The sequence below is a fragment of the Bufo gargarizans genome, chromosome 11 (assembly GCF_014858855.1).
Source record: "Bufo gargarizans isolate SCDJY-AF-19 chromosome 11, ASM1485885v1, whole genome shotgun sequence".
NCBI lineage: Eukaryota > Metazoa > Chordata > Amphibia > Anura > Bufonidae > Bufo > Bufo gargarizans.
This window is the reverse complement of record NC_058090.1, coordinates 99,280,262-99,285,960: the sequence shown is the minus strand read 5'-3', so window position 1 is coordinate 99,285,960 and position 5,699 is coordinate 99,280,262.

Sequence of the window (5,699 nt, the reverse complement as noted above, 5' to 3'; positions counted from 1 at the left end):
CTATCCTGTGTGATACTGACTGCTGAGCTGTGTATCTAATCCTATCCTGTGTGATACTGTCTGCTGAGCTGTGTATCTAATCCTATCATGTGTGATACAGTCTGTGGGTTGTGTATCTAATCCTATCCGGTGTGATACAGTCTGTGGGTTGTGTATCTAATCCTATCCTGTGTGATACAGTCTGTGGGTTGTGTATCTCAGCCTCTGCAGTGCGGTTATTACAGGGGTGTAGACGATTATCTGATGCTTCCTGGCACGCATCCTCCGGGTATAACAGCCATGAGTCTGGTGCCCAGGGCTGAAACAGACAAGACTGCATGGCACCATCCTGAAAACTGTCTGAGAGAACAAGACTTCTACCAGCTGCAGTCCCCCCATAACAGTACCAGCCGCAGTGCCCCCATAACAGTACCAGCCTCAGTGCCCCCATAACAGTATCAGCCGCAGTGCCCCCATAACAGTACCAGCCGCAGTCCCCCCATAACAGTACTAGCCGCAGTGCCCCCATAACAGTACCAGCCTCAGTGCCCCCATAACAGTATCAGCCGCAGTGCCCCCATAACAGTACCAGCCGCAGTGCCCCCATAACAGTACTAGCCGCAGTGCCCCCATAACAGTACCAGCCGCAGTGCACCCATAACAGTACCAGCCTCAGTGCCCCCATAACAGTACCAGCCGCAGTGCCCCCATAACAGTACCAGCCTCAGTGCCCCATAACAGTACCAGGCTCAGTGCCCCCATAACAGTACCAGCCGCAGTCCCCCCATAACAGTACTAGCTGCAGTGCCCCCATAACAGTACCAGCCGCAGTGCACCCATAACAGTACCAGCCTCAGTGCCCCCATAACAGTACCAGCCTCAGTGCCCCCATAACAGTACCAGCCTCAGTGCCCCATAACAGTACCAGGCTCAGTGCCCCCATAACAGTACCAGTCGCAGTCCCCCCATAACAGTACCAGGCTCAGTGCCCCCATAACAGTACCAGCCGCAGTGCCCCCATAACAGTACCAGCCGCAGTGGCCCCATAACAGTACCAGCCGCAGTCCCCCCATAACAGTACTAGCCGCAGTGCACCCATAACAGTACCAGCCGCAGTGCACCCATAACAGTACCAGCCTCAGTGTCCCCATAATAGTACCAACCGCAGTGCCCCCATAACAGTACCAGCCGCAGTGCCCCCATAACAGTACGAGCCGCAGTCCCCCCATAACAGTACGAGCCGCAGTCCCCCCTTAACAGTACTAGCTGTAGTGCCCCATAACAGTACCAGCCGCAGTGCACCCATAACAGTACCAGCCTCAGTGCCCCCATAACAGTACCAGCCTCAGTGCCCCATAACAGTACCAGGCTCAGTGCCCCCATAACAGTACCAGCCGCAGTCCCCCCATAACAGTACCAGGCTCAGTGCCCCCATAACAGTACCAGCCGCAGTGCCCCCATAACAGTACCAGCCTCAGTGCACCCATAACAGTACCAGCCTCAGTGCACCCATAACAGTACCAGCCTCAGTGCCCCCATAACAGTACCAGCCGCAGTCCCCCCATAACAGTACCAGGCTCAGTGCCCCCATAACAGTACCAGGCTCAGTGCCCCCATAACAGTACCAGGCTCAGTGCCCCCATAACAGTACAAGGCTCAGTGCCCCCATAACAGTACCAGCCGCAGTGCCCCCATAACAGTACCAGCCTCAGTGCACCCATAACAGTACCAGCCTCAGTGCCCCCATAACAGTACCAGCCGCAGTCCCCCCATAACAGTACCAGGCTCAGTGCCCCCATAACAGTACCAGGCTCAGTGCCCCCATAACAGTACCAGGCTCAGTGCCCCCATAACAGTACCAGGCTCAGTGCCCCCATAACAGTACCAGGCTCAGTGCCCCCATAACAGTACCAGCCGCAGTGCCCCCATAACAGTACCAGCCGCAGTGCCCCCATAACAGTACCAGGCTCAGTGCCCCCATAACAGTACCAGGCTCAGTGCCCCCATAACAGTACCAGGCTCAGTGCCCCCATAACAGTACCAGGCTCAGTGCCCCCATAACAGTACCAGGCTCAGTGCCCCCATAACAGTACCAGCCTCAGTGCCCCCATAACAGTACCAGCCGCAGTGCCCCCATAACAGTACCAGCCGCAGTGCCCCCATAACAGTACCAGGCTCAGTGCCCCCATAACAGTACCAGCCGCAGTGCCCCCATAACAGTACCAGCCGCAGTGCCCCCATAACAGTACCAGGCTCAGTGCCCCCATAACAGTACCAGCCGCAGTCCCCCATAACAGTACCAGCCGCAGTGCCCCCATAACAGTACCAGCCGCAGTCCCCCATAACAGTACCAGCCACAGTGCCCCCATAACAGTACCAGCCGCAGTGCCCCCATAACAGTACCAGGCTCAGTGCCCCCATAACAGTACCAGCCTCAGTGCCCCCATAACAGTACCAGCCGCAGTGCCCCCATAACAGTACCAGCCTCAGTGCCCCCATAACAGTACCAGCCTCAGTGCCCCCATAACAGTACCAGGCTCAGTGCCCCCATAACAGTACCAGCCGCAGTGCCCCCATAACAGTACCAGCCGCAGTGCCCCCATAACAGTACCAGGCTCAGTGCCCCCATAACAGTACCAGCCGCAGTCCCCCATAACAGTACCAGCCACAGTGCCCCCATAACAGTACCAGCCGCAGTCCCCCATAACAGTACCAGCCACAGTGCCCCCATAACAGTACCAGCCTCAGTGCCCCATAACAGTTCCAGCCGCAGTGCCCCCATAACAGTACCAGCCGCAGTGCCCCCATAACAGTACCAGCTGCAGTGCCCCCATAACAGTACCAGCCGCAGTCCCCCCATAACAGTACCAGGCTCAGTGCCCCCATAACAGTACCAGGCTCAGTGCCCCCATAACAGTACCAGGTTCAGTGCCCCCATAACAGTACCAGGCTCAGTGCCCCCATAACAGTACCAGCCTCAGTGCCCCCATAACAGTACCAGCCGCAGTGCCCCCATAACAGTACCAGCCTCAGTGCCCCCATAACAGTACCAGCCGCAGTGCCCCCATAACAGTACCAGCCTCAGTGCCCCCATAACAGTACCAGCCGCAGTCCCCCCATAACAGTACCAGGCTCAGTGCCCCCATAACAGTACCAGCCGCAGTCCCCCATAACAGTACTAGCCTCAGTGCCCCCATAACAGTACCAGCCGCAGTGCCCCCATAACAGTACCAGACACTCCAGATGCACCAACTGCAGGTGTGTACAGGGCGGTATAATGGTTTGGCGACCGTCACATGAGGATTTCTCTATTTTACCGCAAGCAGAGAGCGCGGGGTTAATGGCGGCTGTCACTACATCATATCCGTGTACACACATGGAGACGCGGGTGGTAACAGGATGTTTACAGTCGGCTGCCCACGTGCTCTCCTGACCCCGGGGCCATTCACCAGGTGCCTCCTGTGCCCCTACATGGCGGCACGCTGATATATGACCGCCCTGTCGTGCCGCCACATCACAGCTGTTTACAGTCCACGTGGTCGGGATAGAATCCTGCAGGTTTGGATTTCTACCGATTATCGCGAGTCGCAGCACGAGCACATTCATTGGATGCGATGTAGCAGCACGGCACTGCGGTTGCGTCACCTCACGGTACTCGCCTAATAGTAGACGATTCTAGCGTCCGGTGCGTGTTCCCTCTCATCTCTGCGCAGGTTGTAATCACCGGTCGGGATGACTGCGCCGTCATCACCGCGTGACGCTAATGACTGGATTATCCTGATCAGAGGGACGAGTCGGCATGGGCCCGGCGCAGTACACGGCAGGCACGCTGGAGGGTCTGACAGCCGTCATAATGGTGGGAGATGTGGCCACCCAGGAGGTGACGCACCTATAATAACAGGAGCCGTCCATTATAACGGAGACAGAGCGTAAGATAAGACCACCTGACAGCAGGGGGGTTGGCCCACCCACTCGCACCCAGCGTCTGACCTCACCTGTCATTACACAAAATGCATATGAAGTTCCAAAGGGTTTTAACCCCTACACTAGATGACATCGCTCAGCCTGCACCTAAAAATATAGCTTTGCCTCTTTTTTCTTCTCTGCATCCCCCTCAGCACCCCCTCTAATCTGTGGGGGGCTTCTAGGCAGTGTCACATGACTATTTTCTATATTTTCTAACTCCCAAAACCTCTTGTATATCTCTGCTCTTGCTCCAAATCAAGCCAGTCAGTCTCCTACCTCCTCTGGCAGCTGTAAATATAGCCCCAGTAACTTCTCCAGTCCATCTATTTACCCCTCTAGCAGCTGTAAAAAAAAATCCCAGTAAGCAACTCAGTCTGTCTCTGCTTCTGGCATCTGTAAATAGATACTTAGCCCATCCCTTTCCCCTTCCAATAGCAATAAATATAGTCCCCAGTAAGTTACCCATCTCCTTCCCCCTCTGGCAGCTGTAAGTATAGCCCCCAGTTAGTTACTCACATAGTTTCCTTCCCCCTCTGGCAGCTGTAAATATAGCTCCCAGTGAGTTACTCAGATAGTTTCCTTCCCCCTCTGAAAGCTGTAAATACAACCCCCAGTCAGTTACTCAGATAGTTTCCTTTCCCCTCTGGCAGCTGTAAATATAGCCCCAGTCAGTTAGTCAGATAGTCTCCTTTCCCCTCTGGCAGCTGTAAATATAGCCCCCAGTCAGTTACTCAGACAGTTTCCTTCCCCCTCTGGCAGCTGTAAATATAGCCCCCAGTGAGTTACTCAGATAGTCTCCTTTCCGCTCTGGCAGCTGTAAATCTAGCCCCCAGTCAGTTACTCAGATATCTGGCAGCTGTAAATATAGCCCCCAGTCAGTTGCTCAGATAGTTCCTTCCCTCTATGGCAGCTGTAAATATAGCCCCCAGTCAGTTACTCATCTCCTTTCCCCTGTGGCAGCTGTAAATATAGCCCCCAGTCAGTTACTCAGATAGTCTCCTTCCCCCTCTGGTAGCTGTAAATATAGCCCCCAGTTAGTTACTTAGATAGTCTCCTTTCCCCTCTGGCAGCTGTAAATATAGCCCTAGTCAGTTACTTAGGTAGTCTCCTTTCCCCTCTGGCAGCTGTAAATATAGCCCCCAGTTAGTTACTCAGATAGTCTCCTTTCTCCTCTGGCAGCTGTAAATATAGCCCCCAGTCAGTTACTCAGATATCTGGCAGCTGTAAATATAGCCCCCAGTCAGTTACTCAGATAGTTTTCTTCCCCCTCTGGCAGCTGTAAATATAGCCCCCAGTCAGTTACTCAGATAGTTTCCTTTCCCCTCTGGCAGCTGTAAATATAGCCCCCAGTTAGTTACTTCGATAGTCTCCTTTCCCCTCTGGCATCTGTAAATATAGCCCCCAGTCAGTTACTCAGATAGTCTCCTTTCCCCTCTGGCAGCTGTAAATATAGCTCCCAGTCAGTTACTCAGATATCTGGCAGCTGTAAATATAGCCCCCAGTCAGTTTCTCAGATAGTCTCCTTTCCCCTCTGGCATCTGTAAATGTAGCCCCCAGTCAGTTACTCAGATAGTTTCCTTCCCTCTATGGCAACTGTAAATATAGCCCCCAGTCAGTTACTCAGATCGTTTCCTTCCCCCTCTGGCAGCTGTAAATATAGCCCCCAGTTAGTTACTTAGATAGTCTCCTTTCCCCTCTGGTAGCTGTAAATATAGCCCCCAGTCAGTTACTCAGATAGTCTCCTTCCCCCTCTG